We start from the raw sequence: 12,812 nt of genomic DNA on the forward strand, positions 1-12,812 counted from the left end.
ATCACATACTGAGAAGTGGAGAAGCTATCGAGAGTAAGATCATAGACATATTTCTTGCTCGAATGGAACAAGAATTTTGCCAATACGGCTGCTATGAGAATTGAAGATTCCATCGAGAAACCCTATAATTAAGCAGTTTATCGTCGAAAAAAACAGGATTAGGACACCGATTAGGGTACCGATGGTGGACGGGTAAAGTGTTAATGGCGGCTCGATCGAGGGGGGAGGTGGAGGGGGGGGGGCGGGAAGGCTGTTGTGCGCTTTTTCGCGGCGGTAAAATCGGCTGACGCGGTTTCTCCCTCGCGAGAGGAGTGACTTCGTGCTATTGACATCCGCTCCTCGTGGTATCGACATCCCGGTACAAGCCAGCCCACGCCGAGAGCACGATTTTGCGTCACTTCCAGAGAGAGAGTGGCGGCGAGGGGGGGTACGCGGCGGTGCGGGAGAGACAGAAAGGCCAGGGGGTAAACGAGGAGGGAGCGAGAGAGAAAATATCGTTGGACGAGCACACGAGCCACGTCGGTATAATTTTCACAAGCGCGAAAATTACCCCCGAGCATGGGCCGATAAGTCGTAAATTACGAGTGCCCGCCGGAGGTAGTACGTTCCGCTCTATCGCCGTGTAAAACGTGGCTTCGACTCGTCTGCGAGTGACGGCATCACCCGTCGAAACTTACGGCCGCTCGTCGTACAAATTGAACTTTGCGTTCGAACCAGCTTCCAACCCCGGATCGACGTTATTCCGGAGGTTTATCGGGCAGCGAGCTTTGTTCGCGCGCAAATTAAAAGCCGCCCGAGACACGTCCGCGCCAACCGTTCCCCGCTCGACTTTTCGTCTTTTTGCCGCGGTCCCCGTCGCTGCTTCTGCGCCCTTCGAAAATTGGCGCGACTCTGAGGAAACGAAAATAGTCGCGAATGCAAAGGGGGAACTCGCGTGGACTGCGGAGGCGTTCGATTAGAGGCTCTCGTGCTTCGAATTAGCAAAGATTTTTGCTGATGATCGAAGGTACACCTCTCTGATGTACTGTCAACGTAGAAATATCCCCCCCAAAATGTATAATCCGTCAGGTGCAGGCGGTTGCGTCGATTCCGGTAGCCGAAACTTAGATTACTTGGTCGTCTTAATTCCCGTCACCTGAACGCCGTCGTTAATTCAGACTTGCGGTTTCCGCGCGATAAATTGAAATGGCTTCGTTAGCCGCCTGAAATGAGCATACGCGAATCGTCGAGTTTAACGGTCACCTTTCGCGAACGATTCCAGCGATATTTGGCTTCCGGCGACGTTCTATAGTAATCACTCGCAGGTTGCAACAGATCTGCCCTCGCGAGTTGCAACGCAGTTACGTTCCACGGTTGTCGCGAAACGGGTCGAAGATTTTCTTTGCACGATTTTGAAATCGTTATTGGGGGCCTGGAAGAGACGCGTGGAATCGCAGGTTGTTCTGGAATTCCGGCGCGCTGACGCGAGCCGGTAGAGGAGTGTGCGTGGCGATGACAGGACCGTGACGGAGTGCTAATAATACGTATAATAGGCCGGTGGGCTGGTTCGCGTGTGTCCGTGTGGTCGTGGCTGAATTTGTGCCAATAAACAGGCGAGAGGGACAGAGAGAAGCTGGAGAAATTCTCGCGTAGATCGGTAGCTCGAGTTCCCCGATGACAGAAGAGGGTTCGCGACCCACGCACACACTTATAGGATCGGTGCAGTAAGGAGACGATCAGGTCGGAGGCTGTGCGAAATGGTAGCAGATGCATCGTGTCCTTCGGGACCCTGATCGATCCGTACCGAACGTCGAACCTGTCGTTTCTCGCGCTTTGGTGCCAAATCAACGCTTCCGGAACTGGGTCGTCTTCCGAGCTTCCCGTTTCCCTTTCACTTTCTACCCAATGTTTATTTATTATTATTAGACTGCGGATGTTTATGCATTTATGGGAAATTTTAATCCTGAAAAAACTACAGAATGCATTTAATATGCAAAAATATAAGGAATACTTAAAGTAAGATACGAATTATTATATTTAGGGGTTGAGACAGCCCTCTGCGAAGCTTCCGTTTCGTTAATTCTATTAATAAAAATGTGAATTTGCATAAAGATCCGCAGTCTAATTATTATGAACTCTTAACTTATAGTGTGGCTAGAAACTTTCGATAGCTACGATATATTTAGTCTCTGTATTACTTTGTATCTCAGAATCGATTTTATTTGAAATAATATGTCGACTTCTGTATACAGAGTATCGATGCCACTATGTAAGTGAAAAATTTCATACCAGAGTGGGGTTGCAGACGTTAAGAGAAGAACAAGATCGATTTCTTTGAACGAGGTGTACCCATTCAAGGATCTGCGTGGCCGCCATTAAGATCGGTCGTCGATAGTCTCGACCTTCGACGTCGCGAGTACAATCGATTCTCGCGACTCGTGGATCCGAAATCGCTCGGGAGGATGGGAACGCGAATGTATACACCGTCGCAAAGACGAGAGTAAAGGGTGTGGGGGTGGTGTCGGGTGGGTAGAGGATGGCAAGCTATTTCTCAGCTTCAGCGGCAGAGGCTTTCTTCGCGGGAATATATCGACGCGTCAGGTGCACACTGGCCCGTTTACAATATCCGCGCGGAGCACGACCGTGGGCCGCCTATATTTCGGTCGTGTCTCGCGTCTCATCGACAACGGGCGACGTCGATCGTCGCGGCCTTGGATCGTTCATGCACCTCGGAAACTTTCGGAGACAGCTTCCGACGGCTCCGTCGTTTCCTCTTTCGACACGCATCTCGCTGCGAGTCGCATATCCGACTTCTTCGCGTACAAAAATGTGTTTCGTCCAGTAAAAAAGATTAGACGAACTTTAAGAGAGATTTACGACAGGATACGGCTAGGAAAATACTATAGACACGGTCCGTTGCCATTGTTCAAGACCATCCATGTGGAGTTTGGTCCAGCGTCTGGCTGTGTGGTTTCATAGTGACGAAAACCAGACCATGCTAACCAGATGCTGACGACCACCCAATGACTAGCCATAAAGACTGTCTCTGTAACAATTTCCAAGCTTATTTGCAACATTGGTGACATAACTGTCTCGGTGTAAACTGACAATGAGTGTCACTCCACTATTTCTTTACTAGTTTTAGATAACTTCTTGACGATATTTTGTTCTTTCCTTTTTCAACCAGACTCCCTTGCAGCTGGCCAGAGGGTTGCAAAGGGTTAAGAATATTTTTCCGAATGCTCGGAATTTGCAATAAAAGCCACGTACGGTATGGTTGTTTCGGTGCTGTGGTGGATGAAAGGATTACCGGTGCAGGTTCGTAGCCAGCAGAGGTTGCGTAGTAGAGGTTGCAAACCACCACCTCTCGTCCTCCACCGGCTGGCATCGTTCTTCCCGTTCTACGAGACGTTCAGTCGGCTGGCGACAGCCGTCCGTGCCTCGCGTTTGTTCGTGTCGCGCCCACCGTGGCCTCCTCGTCACAGTAAAACTCTTTCGTTTTTCTATCGTCGATCTTGGGAAAACCCAACGATTTTCCCTCCGATTTTCGATCGTGGTCCCGAACATTCGTCCCGCAGAAACGTCGAGTGCAACGCGAACGCGTCATGAAGCGCGTCGTCGACCGTGGATCGCGACAGTTCTGCTAGATCCTTGACGTTTCGTTCGAGGGGTGCTCTTGGTCTCTTTGGATTTTTTTCCCGCGAAAAACGGACAAGGGGAGCAACGCTCAGGCAGGAGGTAGGAACTGCGTCTTTTGCTTTTTTATACATTCGAGAAATAGAAATCAAATTTTAGAGCTCCGTCTTTCTCAAACTGTGGACTAGCGTTAGAAGGGTGCATATAGTTTTAGACTCTCTCTGATCGAAATTATGGATCGTACGATTACTTTAAAACTATAATTTACACACGCTGTCGATAGGATTAGCTAAGAAATTAAGGATTTAATTCTCAAAGCAGAATGTTAAAGGGTTAAATTTCTCTTTAATGCATTTCTGTTGCATCGCAAATTGTAACGAAATCGCAAATCACAGTTCGTCCGGAAGAATTCGTGTTATTTAGAAGAGCATATGTTTTGAAGGTTCTCTGGGGTGAATGCCATGCGGTTTCTCATGGTTCTCTTACCAGAAGGCATCCCCTACCTTTCTCACTCGATAGCCAGACTCTTCAAGAACAAGACTCCATTCTTCGGCAGTACTATGTTGGGTAGCCTGGCATGCTTTCAAACCCTTCAACGTCAAAGTGTCGATTGTTTTTTGCTTAATTGCAGGCCTGACAGAAGCTGGCTAAAACATTCTTGCAAGGCATTTATTATGGTTCCTCTATCTGCACTCGTAGATCAAATTATTTCATGATCTAAAAACCTGTCTACATTTTTATTGGAAAAGAGTACTACCTCTTATATTAACTAAAATTATCGTAATTAGACAACGCGCTATTACGCTTTCATTTGTGTTTTAAATATCACTGAACATTCAATATCTACGCCAACCATCGTTCTGCGTCCACCCATGAGAATGCATGGCCTGTGTCAAGGGTCCATTCAGCCCTTGACCCAGCCATAAACCTTTACGAAGCGAGGTACAGCCTCTATATAGCCACTATATATCCTCGAAATTTTTTTTAACACCAACACAACATTCAGAGTCTCGAGGAACCAGAGTCCTCATCTTTTATTCCCCCGTTTGAGATTTGAGCCCATACGCGATCGAACACGATATTTGGGGGATCGAAGGGATCAACAAACGATAAACTGTTGCTTTTGGAGTACCCAAAGAAAACGAAGGTTGGTCCTTTCGTCCTCCCCCCTTCGTCGCGAGCTCCTTCGCAGCATCTGGAGCGGCGGATCGTTTGCGTTCGCGAACTCTGACCTTTCGACGACGTTGGGGAAGGTGTCGCTTGGCGCATGGCGCCGAAATGTTGACATATCCCCCGCGTCTGAATCGATACGATACGGCATAGACGAAGTATCGCGGGTGACACTTTCGATCGACGGTGAATAATATTCGTCAGGACGGTCGTATCGCGGCGGAGTTGGTCGGAGACGATGCAGTCGACGTCGTGCAACGGGGAAGAGGTATCTCGTCGAGATGGATAGGCACGTTTCTGCCCAGGGCGCACGTGTGCCGAACGGAAAGGGATGGAGAACCGCCGACAGGCAACCAACCAGATCGAGGAAAATCGAGTTTTCTTCGGAGGAGCGGAGAGATAAGGACCGAAGTACGAAAACCGTCAGGTGCATCATTTCGCACGATGTTTGCCAATACATACTCCGGGCCAGCAGTTCTGACTGAGCGGCAAAGAAATATATCTCTCTTATCCTCGAGAATATATTCCGTTGCCACTATTTCGCGTCATCGATCTAACGATCAACGATACGTACTAAACAAATTTTAACCAGATCGACGGTGATTAATGGCGAAATTCCCAAGATTTTTTAAATTCCCGCCAAAACTTAATTAGCTGAAATTCTCACAATAATTTCGCTGGGTTCTAGGGTCGATCGGGGAAACTCAGATTTCCATACCACGCGAGAAAAATTATGGTAACGCGTACGCGGAAATGGCAGGGACAGAAACTGCGATCGGAGGCAATTCCTGTTCTCGAAATAAGTACGGCGCGAGGGATCCTCGCGTTGGCGATTCGACATTTTCAAAATGGTTGTCGGCTTCGTTTACATCGAACGGCGTACGCAAATATTAGTCCGTCGGCTATTGGCGCAAATATTGGCTCCCGAACGCTCTAAAACCTTCGCGGGTTCACGAAAGTGTGAGAAAACAGCAGGTGGCACCAGACGAGGATAAAATAATACCTTTCTACGAATTCGCCGTTCTTTGCGCGCGAAAATCGCCGCGGCTCCCGAACAGATCGAGGAACGAGGCAGAGATCCAGAGGATCGCGGATCATCGCTCGCGCGACACGTGAAACTATTGTTAAACTCTCGCAATGTTAACCCGATGGCATCGTTTACGACTAGGAAAATTGAATTGTAAGGAAATAGAGAAATCAAAGATGAACATTAAAACAAGATGGAAGTTGAGCGGCTTTGTTCGTCCAAAAGAATTAGTTTATATTTTACTTTAATCCCGGAACAAGCGTTCCCCGGGCAAAGTAAACCGGATTAGTTAAACAGTTCCATCGACAGTCGTTATTGTGAGCTTACTGCGGCAAACAGCCAGTTGGTCTGTATGCAAATTCTAACGCTCAAATGAATATCGTAAGAAGACTAGTTTCCCCAATTGAGAATTCAAGTGGAAACTCGACTACTATTATGCTAGCATCTGTTTTGCTGGATATTTACTGCGCAGGAAAATAACCGAGTTTAGAACCTCTCGGGGAACAAGAGGTGAAATTCTACCAAAATTCCTAGTTTCGGGGGTGGACGAGTTTCGTCACTCTTTGGTGCATTAAATTGTACACCGTGCTCGATAATGGCGGAGGAACTAATATGGAATCGTGTTGCAAGATGGTTCGCGGGGAATCCCGATGATCGTGACCCGGGGGGGGGGCTGATTCGTGGGTGTCGAAGGTAAAGTAGCCGTTAATGCGTGCCAGGTCCTGACCTGGTATGCGAAAACGTGCCCGCGTACAACACGGTAAATCGGTTTCCCGTGTGCGTGCATACATAGCCGTGCAAGACACGCGCCCACCGTTGGCCCGCTATACCCAAGTATTATATCGATTAACTGTTGGCAACAGAAGAGAGGCAGAGGAAAGCTTGTTGGAGGGTGGCATGGCTTTGGCTTTTCTATATTATTAATCTTTCCCTCTCCCTCTCTCGAACCTAGTCTGAGCGCTGTCTGTTCAACCTGCCATACGTGCGTCCAAAGAGTCAGTCAGGTGTTGCGGGCAGCTTCCGTGCTTCAAAGAGAATCGAGACTCGCGACCGGGAGACTCCACACCTTTGGCTAAACCGTGGCTCGTAAAGAAATCGTCGATATGGGTGGGAACATTATTCGTACGTTAACCCTTTGAAAAGTACATGCACCGGTCGAGTCTACCCTTTGACGGCCGCTCTCACGTATACGTGACTTCGTCGTTCCGTTCGATTCCTCGTGTGTAATTTCTTATAATAATGTTCGCGTGCCTCGCTTTCTGAATATAGAAAGGTTTGCTATGAAAGTTTCTGAGAATGGATGGATACACGAAGATGGTGTATCTTATATTTACAACGATATTTGTAGTTTCTACGAGGAATCAAACAACACAGAACTGAAACATACTATTTCCAACTACTAACAATGACCGCTCCGAAGCTCTGATTATTTCTTAATGGCCGTTCCCCCCTTTCTTCGTTTCTTTCCCACCTCGCGAACCTACCCTTCGCGATTCCCCTCGATTTGCGTATGAATAATTTGTCTCCGCAATGAAGTTGTCTTCGCTAACGCGTGTACACGTTTAGACGTAAATATCGAACTTTGTATTCTTGCCAATCGTGGTCACTTAGATCGAAACGTATAACAACGAGCACGAAGATTATCTTTCGTAGCTTTTATTTCATTTCGATTGAAAGTTCTTATTGGAAAACGCTGTAACGCCGGGATAGGTGCGTTTCAAAACTTTTTGTTATAAGCGACGTTCAACTTGGAACGGAGAGGGATGGTGGGGATAACTTTGTGACAACCTAACAGGGAATACTATAGTCGTTTCGTTCAGGCAACGTTGCGTTCGCACAGGTGCCCAGACATTTAACGGCAGTCTGGTCTACCGCGTGTCCGACAGTTTTCGCCGACACTGATGAATCGGATGCACCGTAAGCACACCTGCGTACGCCGTTCGATGTCTCCGGCTAGATTGAGCGTCGATCGATGGTTTCCTATTCCAGCGTGTTGCTGGAACAGTCGCTTACGCTCGAAACGCGCCACTCGTTGCTTTATTAATTTTCGCGAAAAACCAGAGGTCGACAAACCATCGTTCTCGAATTGGAAATAATTTTCAATCATCGCTTCCGAACTAATATAATTGAAACAGAGACTATTACACCAAGCAACGATCAGTTTCTCTTGGCTCACGGTGCTAAACAGTTTTTTATTCGTATCACGGAATTTCACGTTCGATGGGTCGTGAACTGTCGACGCGTGCGGGACGACCGAGCCGAAACCGTTGGGAAAACCGCGAAAACGCATTTATGGCGATGCCGCGAGGCGTCAATGACAGCTACGAAACCAAAATTGCCCGGCATTATGCGTGCTTCGACGGGGCCGGAAAATTAAACGCGCGATAACGTACTTGATTATAATCGGTTATGTGAATACGCGCGAGGTGTTTCTAAAAGGTCCAATTCTAACAATACAATACCTACTTGTTTACAAAAATTTACATTTCACCTATATATTATGCAAATTGAAGTTTTCATAATCTGTACTTTAAGTTGCTGAATTTCTTACTCGTTGAATGTAACAAACTTTGAAAAGAAAACCTCTGACTAAATCGAATGCTTGCAAATAATGTAACAGTACATTTTCTTTCGTATATCCACCCCCTTTAAGACGATCTTCTAGGGGCTCGCGCCTCCCTTTAGAAAACACTCTGGTGCTCGATAAGCCGCGGACGAGTTCTCGATGACACGTTGGAGAACGTTGCTCGTCATAGAAATTCTTTCCCACGACGCACCGTAATTTTTCGATTTTTTTCCCCCCCGGTCACGACACGCTGTAAAATTCGCTACGCGCGACGAGCAAAATGTCAAATGCCGGTCCGAACATGGTGTGTCTGGTCGTGACATCTTTGTAATGGAACCAGGTTAAATCTTTGTAACAGTCTGCTTTTGTTAGCGTTGTTCCTGTAACCGATGGACGTTTTGCACCTCTGACGAGGTCAACAACTTCGCCGATCGAGTAACAAGTGTTAGGCACGAAATTACTTTGCGACTACCATGCTGTACGAGACTCATTCTCCTTAGAGTGGTTGATTTTGAAGAATCTGAATGCAATACTCGAGGTTCTATCGTTTCAAGAAGGATGGATCGTGAGGATATTCGTCCCTATCCCAGCTAAAAATAGAGATCGCGGTTAAATAATGAAGATTTAATTGTATCAACAATCTATAATGGAGGTTCTACTGTACCATGGACGAAGGAACGTGCACCCCTGGTCCAGCCCAAATAGCGTTTGGATCCCGCGACGGGGAGGATCGAGCGGTCGCGGTTGAATTTCCTGGCATCGATCTAACCGCGGTGGCGCGAAGGGTTCCTCGAGGTCGCGGTGGATCCTCGATGACGGGACCTGGACCCGTTGTTTGCGGCGATTCTCCGTTACGGCGGACGACGGGGACAGGGTGGCATAGCGCATCATCAAAGGCCAGTGGGAGCAAGAAAACACACGGTGGCTGTGCGTGACATTTTTGTAATGAAAGCAAGCTAAACGTACGTCGTGCTCTCGGTAGTCAGTACGGCAGACATCTGGTCTGGTTGCCCGGTTGGCTTGCCTGGCTCGCTGTCTCTCGCCTGGCCGTTCTAATATTGGAAGTTGCGTCTCCACCCGCGCGACCTCCTCTCTGACGGGCCACCGTACCATGTGCAGGACATATGTATAAACATAAGCTGGAGTCTGCCGCGATGGTGAAGCCGTTTCCTTCAAAACGTGCCCCGCGATCGATCCGTACGTACTCGACGCTTTTTGTCGCCGCGAGCTTCGTTCGTTCTCCTCCCTTTCAGACCCTCCGGTGTCTCTGATCAGCCCCGAGAACTACTCGTTAGGCTTCCTCTTCCCGGTTCCTCATGCTCGTACGGGATCTCCGGACCTTCCCTTCTAACCATGCAATTCTGCTCTAGGCAATCCACCCCTGAAATATAGGATTTTCCAATAAATACAGCAGAACTTTCAATCGTCGTGGTCATCATATTCGTTTGAAATTATTAAAATTCAAAGGTTCAGTCATCGACAAGCACATTTCAACGTGTCAGCGTCAAGCAGCAAAGATATTGTTACTGTAACTCGGGATGTCTTCGATCAACTTTATCTTTCCAGATCGTACTCGTTTCGGTGGCAAGAACGGGGAGAAACTTTGCTCAGCCTCCGTGGAACGCGATCCCTCGCGTTCGATCTGAAAAAACTGCGTACGTGAGGTCGCGTTTATATCCGTGCGCGCAACACAGCTGCGCGCAATTACCAGGCCGAAGAGCCGTGGATTTTCAGCCGTGGCACGTATATCGTTTTCCGACAACTCTGCTCTTGTTTGCTTAACTAAGCGTCTTAACGAATTGCCGCAGACGCGCGTCTGCCACCCACCCCCCGCGGGGATGGGAAGCCCCCGGTTGGGGCACGCCGCCTCTTCTTCCCGAGGAACTTCGATCGATCGAGTTGTATCGCGATATCGAGCTTTTTCGCGCCCGGAGTTCGATTCTAAGTTCCTACTACTTATTGCATCGAGTAGCTTTTGGTTTGACACGGCGATAATAAAATGACCCACTATAAAACTACCAAAACTAAAGTCAATCTATCCAAATATTTGTTCCGCGATATTTCGGTAAAATTTTGCACGCGAACAGAAAGCTTTCAAACTTAAAAAATAGGCTGCTTTGTATCGTGCTTTGTTCCCGATAGAGTATTAAAAAAAAAAAAAAAAAAAAAATTCGAACGAACCCGTGGGAAAAGCTAGTTTCGACCAAAGCTGAAAAAAATGAATTTTTACCAAATACGAAGGTTGTTTTAGTTTTGCACGACGTCGGTTATTTATCAAACGGACCGTGTACAACGAGGCGCGGCTTGTAACATTTGCGACAAACCGGGTCGCGTAAAATTGCAGACATCTGTAACAACAGAAGGAGATGGGCTGTGACGGCGATTAAAATTATTGTAGCCATCTGTTATAATAAAAGCCGTCGGTCGACCGTTGGGCGAATTGTTTCCCGACAGGGTCGCGAGATCAGCCACGGTTTTCGCGTACCGTGTAAAAGCCCGTGTAAGTGTGACGTTTTTATCGTTCGCCGCGGGGATTGATTGATGGCCGATCGCGGAAGGGGCGCCACGATGCGAAATGTCGTTACGCGACCAGAAATTGTTACCGCGTTTCCGTTCGCCGCGCGAACGGAACTGAAAGGGCGATGCTTTTCTAATTGCGATTCGTCGAATGCCACGCGACGATAAAATAAATCCACCGACGTTACGCGATTTGGGCCATTTTCGAAATTTAATCATTTTCTACCTTTGGAGCGACGTTCGAATCCAACTACTAATTAATTTTATGCAGGAAATTTAATGTTTTCGCTGTTAACGGGCAAAGCATAAATACCAAGTAAGTGCTGTATGCAGTCGATAGGTATCGAAACGATTCCATACAAAATGGTACTTTATCATCTGGTATCGATAGCATCGATACGATGTTAGTCGAATCGCTGCTTGTAACTGTTCCGGACGTGAAACGATACGCGACTCGCAAAGCAAGCCCCCCCCCGGTCGCTCCCCGCTGCCATTTAACTAAAATTAAACCGGATAATTACTTTTCTTCGACGTCTAAAAAGTTGAACGAAATGGACATTAAAACGGAACAGCCGATTATCGCGTTAATTTAAATGAAATTATGCGCCGTAAATGTTTCGCGCCTGGAGGCAATCGGGTCGTACCTGTTTATTTATTGGTCGTTGGACTCCCGAGAAAATACAAGGTGTCTCCGTATCAAAGTTGCAACGATGTACGAAAATGTGGATTTTATAAAAATTTCAAGCAGCTAATTGAATTGGAAATGGCATTCTCGGAGTTTTCATGGCGACTGGATTTCGTGCATTTATCGGGACGTTAAAATACGACGACATTTGGCGATACAATTTTGCTAGTAAAAATTATAGCTGGCCGTTCGTCCGGAGGGCCGTTCCTTGGACGAAACGAAGGGCTCGTTTGCATTTCACGTTAATAACGAGACCATGTGGCACCGAAGGCAGTCTGCTGCCAGGGCTGCGCGTCAATAAAATAAAATTCCGCCAGCAGGAGCTGCGCGCCACGTGGATCTTGAAGATTACTTTCCGCTTTCGTTCCATTTAATTCCCTTCCCCGTAATCTCGCTCGTATCGTTTCCTCCCGGTTGATCCTTGTTTTTCGATGTTTTCCCGCGCGATCCAGAAAGAACGAACGCCTGTGGATCCATCGCGCGATCGCTGGAAAACGTTATTACCGATTAGAAATTAAATTTATAAATTATTTCCACTTCGTTGAATGCATGATTCCTGACCTACATTTCGTCGTTGAATAAATACATATAAAAACGCATCAAAAATACGCCAACCGCGACCAACCACTCGGTGGATCATTAATTTTAAGAGCCATAAAAGCAATACTAGATAGAGAAAAATTGCACGCGCGTGGCCGTGCCCAGGGAGGAAAAAATTCCCGACAAAAAGATCGAGGAGAATATCGAACCGCGTATTTTTTTTTTCTCGTTCGATCCATTAAACGCACCTACTGTCCGCGACGCTTACTCAAACATAGCAGCTTTTTTCTACGCGGTTCTTTATTAAAAAATAAATATTGCTTTTTATGTCCCTGGGGAACTTTCTTCATTAATCTCTTGTCGTAGTTTGACCGGTCATAAATTCTTTATCCCGAGTTGCACAACGACCGATATATAAAATCCACGCGTTTTCACGGTCTAACTTATTCTATAATCTCGTAGTTAAATTGATAATTTCTAAAACGAAAGTTCTTGGGGGTGGAGAAGTTTCGTAGCAGATCTGATGCTGGGAACGATCGCGGAATTCGTTTATTTTCGATTATTTTCAAACGTTTATTCGTAATTCCGACGCACCACCTGTACTTACGCATCGGTCCGCGTGTTCGACGTTCGAACGTTAATCTCGCACATTTGACGTCCGTTAAAGCGTTCGCCGATATTTATTTGTTCCA

This window comes from Colletes gigas, unplaced genomic scaffold (assembly GCF_013123115.1).
Source record: "Colletes gigas isolate AHSC1104 unplaced genomic scaffold, ASM1312311v1 Colletes_gigas_Sc00001, whole genome shotgun sequence".
In the NCBI taxonomy this organism is placed as follows: domain Eukaryota; kingdom Metazoa; phylum Arthropoda; class Insecta; order Hymenoptera; family Colletidae; genus Colletes; species Colletes gigas.